The sequence below is a fragment of the Cricetulus griseus genome, chromosome 6 (assembly GCF_003668045.3).
Source record: "Cricetulus griseus strain 17A/GY chromosome 6, alternate assembly CriGri-PICRH-1.0, whole genome shotgun sequence".
Taxonomy (NCBI): Eukaryota; Metazoa; Chordata; class Mammalia; order Rodentia; family Cricetidae; genus Cricetulus; species Cricetulus griseus.
The window spans coordinates 43144907-43155643 of record NC_048599.1 but is presented as its reverse complement, the minus strand read 5'-3'; the positions used below and the strand labels follow the sequence as shown (position 1 = coordinate 43155643).

The 10737-nt window shown below is 40.6% G+C and overlaps 1 pseudogene; it reads left to right on the top strand.

The window, feature by feature from the left end:
- Positions 1-1602: 1602 nt before the first annotated feature.
- On the top strand, positions 1603-2062 carry LOC100751693 (annotated as a pseudogene).
- Positions 2063-10737: the final 8675 nt, after the last annotated feature.

The window sequence follows — 10737 nt, the reverse complement described above, 5'->3', positions numbered from 1 at the left end:
TTCTTTAAGGCAAAATAATCATGTATAATAAGATATAATATAGCCTGTGTATGTATAAGTAATAAATAAATAGCCATGTCTAGTCATTGCTAGGAATTGGTAAGGAGATAGAATCTACCACTGCTTCCCATTGATTATCAAGAGTTTCCAAGTATCTCTCCGGTTCATTCAGTCATCACCTGGTCAATGCAGACAATGCATCCTTCCTAACACAACACAGATGCTTCCCCAGACACTTCTCATACAGTGTGGTCATGAACACTATTTGGAGGCTTGTCTGGAACCTTCCAAATCAGAGTGTCCATTTTTAACAAAGGAAGACCACAGTTTGACCCAAGTTCACAGGCTTCTGTGATGCACTCCTCAACTCCATCTAGGAAAACAGCAAATGACCAAGATAAACAAGTCTCTAAAAGCCACTTTCAGATTCTCTGTCTCCCTCTATGGATTCATAATTGATTGGATGCCAGATGTCTCCAAGTCTATTTCTTTCTTTAAAAAAAAAAGAAAGGAAGGAAGGAAGGAAGGAAGGAAGGAAGGAAGGAAGGAAGAAAGAAAGAAAGAAAGAAAGAAAGAAAGAAAGAAAGAAAGAAGAAAAGGTTGTCTGGGGCAAAGTAAGTGCTTTGGGAAGACTAGCTTTTTAAAAATATTAGCCTTTTATGAATTGCAATGCAGTTTCACCCTGTGGTCTCTGTATTAGTGTGTGTATGGGAGGAGTGTATGTGTGCCCTTGTGCACTCAAACTGAAGTTAGAGAAGGATGTCAGATTTCTTTCTCTATTGTTCTCCACTTACTCCTTTGAGGCTAACTGAACCTAAAAGTCTCAGAATCAACTGTGCAGTCTGGCCAGTGAGGTCCCAGGATCTACCTGTCTCTGATCTCCAACACTGGAATTACAGACACATTCAGCTATGCTTAATTTTTTCTTGGGTGCTGGGGACTTGACCTTGGATCTCATGCTTGCAATGAACCATCTCATTAGGCTTTGTTTTTTTGTTTGTTTGTTTGTTTGTTTTTTCTGTGCAATGTCTACCTGGGTTCTCCTTGTTATAACAGAGTGACTCTCTGCCTGACCTTGCATGAAGTACTTATGAATACTTGGTTTTAGTATTTTATAGAGATGATAGCCATAATGATGATGACAGGTGGTAATGATATGCTTAGAGAAAGCAAAACGCCTCCTCAGAATAATTCTCATCAATCTGCACGGAATTCTAAGTAACTGTGATTTGCAAACCAGGATCTGCAGAGCCAAGCCCTGACTTAACACAGAGGTACATGTGGAAGGCAGCTGACTGGGGTGACAGATCACAGGGCAGGTCCGGCTTAACACAGAGATAGGAAGGGGGAAGCTTAGTGGATTGGTAGACAGTATAAGAATTGTGACATGCAGCAGAAGTCTGTTATTTTGATCTGCTTTCATGGATGACAGACAAAAATTTTTAATGTAATTTTTTCAATATAATCATATGTTTCCTCTTCCTGTAAGCGACCTGAGGTAACCTGTGAAGATGGTTCGCTACTCGCTACTACCCAGAAAACCCTACAAAATCATGCAAGTCAAGAGGTTCAAATCTCTGGGTCCACTTTAAGAATACCCGTGAAACTGCCCAGGGTATGCATATCTGAAAAGTCACCAAATACCTGAAAGATGTCACATTAAAGAAGCAATGTGTGCCATTCCGGCGATACAATGGTGGAGTCCGCAGGTGCGCCCAGGCCAAACAGTGGGGCTGGACACAGGGTCGGTGACCGAAATAGAGTGCTGAATTTTTGCTGCACATGCTTAAAAATGCAGAGAGTAATGCTGAGCTTAAGGGTCTAGACGCAGATTCTCTGGTCATCGAACACATCCAGGTGAACAAAGCACCTAAGATGCGTCGCCGAACTTACAGAGCTCACGGCCGGATTAACCCATACATGATTTCCCCCTGCCACATCGAAATGATCCTCACGGAATAGGAACAGATTGTTCCAAAGCCAGAAGAGGAGGTTGCACAGAAAAAAAAAAAAGATATCCCAGAAGAAACTGAAGAAACAAAAACTTATGGCACGGGAATAAATTCAGCATAAAATAAATGCAGATAAAAGTAAAAAAAAATCATGTGTTTCAACAGCATAGATTAATATGAACCTATAATGAAGAACCCTAGAAAACTCAAAATCAAAATTCTTAATAGAAGTATTGAAGAGATTGATGAACTTTTGGCTTGCAGTCATGTTTTTGGATCTTGAAGGCTGGTAGAAATAACTTGCATATTTCAAATTCAGACCTAGGTTTTAGCAATACCTAAAACATTATAAGGAGAATGTCACTACTGATAGCATTTACAAATTAAAGGTCCAGAATTATTTGAAGAAGCTGGAGTACACAATTAAGAAAGACCATAGAAGAATCTCCTTGTATGGCTACATGCTAGAAAGGGTTGTTAAAAAAGTCTCACTGGAATGTTTTAAAGTCAGATTGTCTGGAGATGCAGGAATGTGCTAGATGCTCTCCAGTGAAGTATTCCATTTAACAATTCTACAATTTTGAGTTTACATATTCATTCTTTGGTAGGAATTTATTTCAGTTCAGAATTACAAACATGGAAAGTTTAATTTCAATGATACCAACCTGTATTTCCAGCTTCTTCTTTCAGTTCCTTTTGCCACATTGGGGTCTGTGATCTTGTCCATCCTTAGAAAGCCTTCAAAATAAGAAGAAATCAAAACTATATTCATTTGGCTTATGTGTGTGGTAGATTTCCTAAAGCTAAACAAAGAACATCATTCTGAACAGTCCTCTAATGATGTGATGGTGACATGTCTCCCACCAGACAGTGGGTCCAGGGAACTCTCCCTTTGAATCTAGGCAGATATTTTTATGTTTGCCTTCACTGTTAAATAAAGAGATAGTGACACTATAAGACTGTAAAGATCAGGTCATGAAAATGACATTCACTTCTGCCTTGTTTCTTCGAACATTTGCTTTTGGACCTAACTACCATACTATGAGGAAGTCCAAGGGGAGAGTACATACAGGTGTTCCAGCCAACAACACCAGCTGAGTTCCTGGACAATAATCAGTGACCACCACGTTAGCAAGCCTTCATACCTTTAGCTATGATCAACTGTAGCCCATGAGGAAGAAATACCATATTTTTTTGTACTTTTCAGGCTCATTGGCTGAGATCCCCGTAGCAAAGATAAAAATGAGTAAAGGGTCTAAGCATATAGAGTGTAAGTATGGCCAACACAGGCCCCTTCATTAAGAAATGAAGTTCATAAAGCAGTTCATTTATGTTTGTTTGGTTGGTTATTTGGTTGGCTTTTGGTTTTTTGAGACAAAATATCTCTGTGGAACAATCCTGGCTGTACTAGAACTCACTGTGTAGACCAGGCTAGCCTCAAACTCACTGAGATCCGCCCTCCTCTGCCTCCCAAATCCTGGAATTAAAGGTGTGCACTACCACCACCTGGCAATTTATGGGTTTTGGCTTGGCTTGGTTTTGGTTTTGATTTTGGTTTTCAAGACAGGGTTTCTTTGTGTAGCTTTGTAGACCAGGCTGGCCTTGAACTCACAGAGATCTGTCTGCCTCTGGCTCTGCCTCCCGAGTGCTAGGATTAAAGATATGCGCCACCACCTCCCGGCTGAAATTAATGTTTTTAATAGTGGATTTATACTAGTTATTTTTCTGTTGCTGTGATAAAATACGATGACCAGAAGCTTTATGTTGGTTTAAGGCTTCAAGGGGCTAAGAGTCAATAATGACAGAGACATCATGGCAGCAGGAGTGGGAAACTGGCTGATCACATTTCAATGTCCTGTGTATACAGGATGCAGAGAGAACAAACAGGAAAGTGGGTCCAGGATATAAAGGCTTAAATCCTGCCCTCAGTAATGTACTTCCTACATAACCTTCCCAAAAGGGGTTACCAACAAGGACCAAGTGCTGAAATACATGAATCTATGGGGACCATTTCTCACTCAGCTCACCTTAAGATATGATAAAGAATGGAAAGTAACACTACACAATATAAAGAAGATTCTGAGTGAAGGGTACTAGTCTGGAGAAGCATTATCAAAATGTGTTCAGGTGTCTCTCAGCATCTCTGTCTAAAAGACAAACATGGCCCTTTCCTCCATGCAGTAAGACTCTTGCACCAGGGTCTTATGACATACCTTAAGAGAATGGGGCAGAGGAAGGTCAAATTGATCTTCCTGCACAAGATTTTCTCAAAATTGTTTTTCCTTTAAAAGACCCATTTGTCAATGTACTCTATGTGGTGTCAGTATGTCTTGAAGTCCGTCAAGCTATGAAACACCCTCCCACACAGACCCTGTTAAGCCTCTGAACTATGAAAACAATCAGAAAATGCTTTTTGATTATTTTAAAGCTCTCATCAGCAGATAAAATACCTAACAACTAGTGCTAACTAGGGCAGAAGACCTGTGATTCTGAATGGTCATTTCAATATTCTTCCCTGAACAACTGACTCACAGTTTGAATTGACACTATTAATTTTATGCCATGAAGTAACAGTTTTCACTTAACAGGGCGTTTGGACTTAGCTCATAAGCCAGAAATTCTATTCTAAAAATTAGTTCCTCTTTCCAACTTTCCTATTGTTGTCTCTATCAATTTTCTAGCCACTTTGAGATAATCTCTAGTATAAATGTTCTAAACCCTTGTATTCACAGTGGCTTCTGAATCCCCTGTGTCAATATTTCTATTGTAGCTGTTATCTGCTTTCCCTTCTCTCTCCACATTTTTGGTCTTAAGTTCTGCTATTAGAATAGCCTTCTTTAAAACTGTATTTGCTATGTCATTTGCTATGAGTGTGCTATGTCAGAAGCATCGATGAGCATATATGTATTTTTCCTCAATGTCAGAATATGTTTCATAATGAGCTTACAAGCTAACTTGCTTTATTGGCTGCAATTCTCCAAGTAGCTTCAATTTCTCTTGTTAGATGTCTGTTAGCAAATAGATATTGTTTATTCCAGTCTTGACTACTAATATTAACTCAGACCACATAGTACATTTCACACCATACACACCACTCAGTAATTGTATCTACACTGTCTCTGTCTGTCTGGCTAGCGACATAGCTATCTATCTATCAATATCTGTTATAGAATAGCTATAAAAAAGCTGAGGAGGCCATACAATTCAAGGTGCTCAAAGAGGCCTTACTGAAGGCAGAACCAGGAGGCTGAGAGAAGCAAAGATGGTCTGGGCAGCATGTAGAGGATTCAGATAAATAACTCTGCTGAAGGCCACCACAGAGCCAAACTTTGGTTTGAGCCTAGCCTCAGTGTTGACTCAAATTGCCTGCCAAGGTGAGGTACAGGACCATGAAGTTCATAGGGGTAAGATGTAGAACCAAGTCCAGATATGTAAACAAGCTATGAACAGATGGCAATTCAAACTATTCTCCCCCCATAAATAGTAGTGACTGAGCTGAGTTGAAATCTACTGGAGAGTTTCGAGTTATTTACCTACTGAATATACTAGATGGTAGGATGACAGGCTAGTAGGCACTGCCACCATCTCAAGGCTGGCTAGCTTCCTCTTTATAAAAGCTGTCTCCCTTCCCCAGTCTAGTGTTTTCAGTAAGTTCTCAGGCATGGTTTCCTAACATGATTTTAATATACTTATCTGCTCATACAGTTCCTATCTACTTGGTTTGGGGAAATGCCTATGACTTCAACAATGCTGGTCAGGATGCAGGGACAAGGGGCACTCATTCACTGTTGGTGGCATTGCAAACTGATGCAGTCACTATGGACACAAGTGCTGAGAATTCTCAAAGAACTAAGAATAGACCTACCATATGACCCAGCTATACAACTACTTGGCATATGCCCAAAGGACTCCTATTCCAGACTACCTGCTCAGCCATGGTCCTTACCACTTTATTCACAATCGCTAGAAAATGAAGACAACCATATGTCCTACTAATGAATGGATAATGATTATGTGATGCAGATGGACAGTGTAATACTTATTTAGATGTAAAAACAAATGGAATTCAAAGGTAAATGAATGGAACTAGAAAGTACTATGTTGAGTAAACTTACCCAGACACAGGAAGAAAAAAAACCTACACATTTTCTCTTATTTGTACATCCCAGTCCCAGAACGTTAGATGCAAATATATAAGCTGAAGGGACAGCAGAAGCCAACAAAGTAGAAAGGGACTATGGGGAGGATGAATGAGAGCTCTAGAGATGGGGATGGATGGTAGACACTAGTGCTATGAAGGAGGAAACCCATTTCCAGAGGACTTTAACTCTGGAGGAGGGAAGAGGTAATATAGAGGGAGGGGGAGGAAGAAGAAATAAATAATACTAGGAATACTTGAAAACTCCAAATGCAAGTGTTATGTTACTTAAAATACACAAACATATAGCGCACGCACGCGCACACACACACACACACACACACACACACACACACACACACACACACACACACACCTATTGCTGAATACACCATACACGTTGGACATAGCACTTGGAGGAATGGAGCTGGAACTGACCTGGAAGCCTTTCTTGAAGACTAGCTCTCATAGTACCAAAAGTAATCAATAGTCTGCCCATCTGGAAAGCCTATGAACCACAACAATGACTTCAAATCAAGTTTTAGGCCAGCTTGTCTCAAAAAATAAAAATATTCATCTAAATAAAGATCCAAACTAGGTCCCTATTTTGACCACTTTTATTTCCTATTTCTGCCTTGACTCACACATCTGACTTTCTGGCCCAATGCTGTCTTTTGCCTTACTGTTAATTCACTGGCTCCATGCAGACAGTCCCCTCCATCTCTTCTGCTCATGTCTACATTTGGACATTAATTATTTGCCCAGCCATCAAGAATAGCTTCCATTATCTCTTCTGAACTTCAGAATCTTCTTTCTCAAAGGCATCTTTAAATGGGTAGGGGGGCCTGGGTTTTGCAAGAATAGAAGAGACTGGTTTACTGCAGGCCAGCAAGCAAGCAGACGGCTTGTATGGTCTTTCTGTTCTCCTGATTGTGGGTGTAATAACAAGCTGTCTCTAGCTTCTGTTGCTATGACTTCCCCATATAACGGATTGTGACCTGGAATTTTAAGACAAGCAAACCCTTTCTTCCCCCACGTTGCTCTTTGTAAGATCCTAGAATAAAAACTAGTACCTGGAAAGTGGGGTCACCTCCTCTGATAAACATGAACATGAGGCTTTTGGAAAGAATGTGAAAGACTTTAGAACCTTTGGTTCTAAATGCTGAAAAAGGCATCCAGTACTGTGAACAGAACTTCCTGGGCCATTCTTAGGGAGCTCTGAAGAAAAGAATGCTAAGAATAATCCACACCGTGAAAGGCCAGAGTCAGAGGGGAAGGCTTGGTTGGGAACCAGATACAGGCTACTTGTGTGGCATTTTGGCCAAGAATCTGTGTGTGCTGGCCAGAATGGGGCTGAGGAATCAACTATAACCCACAAGAAGAATAACATCACTGAGGTGAAACCTTTTGTGCTTGCCTGGAACAATGGGATGCTGATCAGGCTGTGGCTGAAGAAGCGGCGGTGATTAGTAAAAGGTTAGCACCACTAAGGTGAAAGCTAAGACCCTCAATGGGACTATAGAAGTATGTGTCTCAGGATCAGCACACAGCAGCTGTCATCCAAGACAGCCAGGCTGTATCTTAAGCTGGCAGCAGAACTCGGCAATTTTGTATGTAGGTGTCATGCATGTGGTAGTGGATTTTGGTTTTGTTGTTGTTTGTTTTGCTTTGTCTCTGCTATTAGTTTTAATTCCATTTATTAAAAAATTTATTTATTTATTTATTTAAAATCCTGGTTAGTTTCCCCTCCCTCCTCTCTAGCCCCACCCCCTCCCTCCTCCACCTCCACCTCACAATGCACTCATCTGATTCTCTTTAGGAAAGGGCAGGTCTCCCATTAACAAAACATGGCTTATCAAGCTGTAGTAAGACTAAGCACCTCTCCCTGTATTAAGGATGGGCAAGGCAACTCAATATGAGGAGTAGGGGCCCCAGAGCCAGTAAAACAGTTAGAGACAGCCCCTGCTCCCACTGTTAGAAGTCCCACAAGAGAACCAAGCTACAAAACTGTAGCATATACACAGAGTGCTTAGATAAGTTCCATGCAGGCTCCCTGGTTGTTGGTTCATTCTCTGTGAGCCCCATACGAGGCCAGGGTAGTTGATTCTGTGAATTTTCTTGTGTTCTCTGGCCCATGCAATCCATTCTCTTCCTCTTCTGCAGGATTCCTGGAACTCTGCCTCATGTTTGGTTGTGGGTCTCTGCATCAGTTCCTATCAGTTTCTGGATAAAGCCTCTCTGTTGACAATTGGGCTAGGCACCAATCCCAGCACATCCCATAGGCAGGCAAGATTTTAGGTCAAAGCATATGTGTCAGGGTTGTTTTTTTAAAACCCTGAAAGAGCTGGGCATTGGTGGCGCACGCCTTTAATCCCAGCACTTGGGAGGCAGAGACAGGTGGATTTCTCTGAATTCGAGCCAGCCTGGTCTACAGAGCTAGTTCCAGGACAGCTAGGGCTGTTACACAGAGAAACCCTGTCTTGAAAACAAAACACACCACACACACACACACACACACACACACACACACACACACACACACACACACACACACACACTAATGATACAGGATTTCAGGGATCATGGAGAGCAGCTGAGACCAGGTCCCGAATACCAAGACTAATGTCCCTGCAGATGAGAGAATGGGTCATTTGTGAAAGAGCAGCCTCAGTTGCAATGGAAATCCCAGGATATTAGAGATGCTCAATCATGAACATTTCCAAGGGAAAGCTGCAGGTGTAGAATGTGACTGACCTATGAGGAAGCCATATAAGCTGCAGATGGCAGAGCTAGGGGAATGAGACTGCTCAAGCTCTTGAAGGAATATTGTAAGAAGAATATTGTGGCCATTTTTTAAAACAATCCACTAAAAAACAAAACAAAACAAAAACAAACAAAAAACCCACCAGCCTGACTCCTCAGAATTTTTCAAGGAACTGCGTATTTGCATATTTCTCATCACTGGGGATTATTTCTTTTTCCAATCTGAGCCACATTATTGGATTAGAATTTGAACCTTCTTCCATAATACCTCCTTTGTCAATACCTCAGCTTCTGTCTAAAATGTGTCAGTGATGATGATTTACCTGCCATCCCCCCCTTCCAATGCCTCTGAGGAACACCAAATCTAGTTCTTAGATGAGCATATGACCCATGTTACTCTAATAAAAATATGTCTCTGAGACCTTATTATTAGAACCCATGAGACAAGGAACAATTTGTCTCCTTTGTTCTTGTATGCAGACCCTTGCCATTGACATTAGACCTATCCACATGAAGAAACTGTCTAGGGCGGGAAGGAATGAAATCAACACTCACAGAGAATAGGTGAAAGAAAAAATGTCTGGCTAGCGCCGGGTCTCTGTTTTAGCTTCCTCCCTAGAGCTCACTCTTATAGACAGTAAAACTGTTTTACTGTATGCCAGCTCTAATTGAGTCTTTCTCACTTATAAGCAGAAAGCTCAAACATATGACTGAGGAATATCCTTCAGGACCTAGTACAGTGCTAAATCCACAAAGAGTTTCCTTTTAAATGCATGTTAAATTAAAATAGGATGTAATACAATGTAATAGAAAACAACCTCAATGAATGACAAAACTTTTTAAATGCAGACAATACCAATGCTGGCAAAGTACAAAGAACTGAGATTCTCTCATAGTGCAGATGACAGTAAAAAGTAACACTGTCATTTTGGAAATGTCTTTCACTATATCTAGGAAAGTTTAATATATATTACTACACTGGGACCCAGAGGTTCATGGGCATATATACAATAGGAATAGGATACATTTTCAACAAAAGGTAGGTGTAATAAAACTACTGTGAGTAGTCCCAAAGTATACACAACCCAATTTTCTACCAAAAAAGGAAACAATCAATAGAGAGATGATAAATAAATACAAAGATACATAGCTACATAGATAGAATATCAGTGCAACAGAGTTGGCTCTCTATATCCACCTATTCAACCAATGTGGTTCAAAATTATTTCAAAAACTGTAACATTGGTACTGAGTTGCATAATTATCCCTTGTCATTTTCCCTAAACAATAGGATATATCTATACACATTGCATTGAGTATTATAAATATTCTGGAGATAATCTAAAGCATGTGGGAATACAAGCAAAGGTAAATGCAGATCCTAAGCCTACTTATATAAAGAAGCTGAGCATCAGTAAGTGGTCCTCAGTATCACTGGAAACTCTGGAACTGGTCCCCTAAGGATAACAGAATATACAACCATCAGAAAGATAGAGCAAAAATGGTTTGAAAAACATAGATGAAATTTAAAAGCACAAGACTGAACAAATTAAGTCAAACACAAAGAGAACACACATTATAGTCCTTTTCACAAAGTACAAAAGAGAAGAAACTAATTTTCACTGCTGGAAACAGGACTCGTTCCCACCGTCATGGGAAGAAGAGTCCTTTCTGGAAGAAGGTATGGGAGCTTTCTCTATGCATCCATGGATGTGTAAACTTACGTTTATTGAGCTTTGACAGAAAGTATGTTGACAGAAATTGAAGAAGCAATGAATTTGCAACCCTTAGGATAACCACACCCTGGCCACGTTTCTGGTCTCCCTCATTGAGGTGCCTGGTTTGCCCTTTCTGGCTAGCAATGGGAGAGGAGGTGAGAACTGT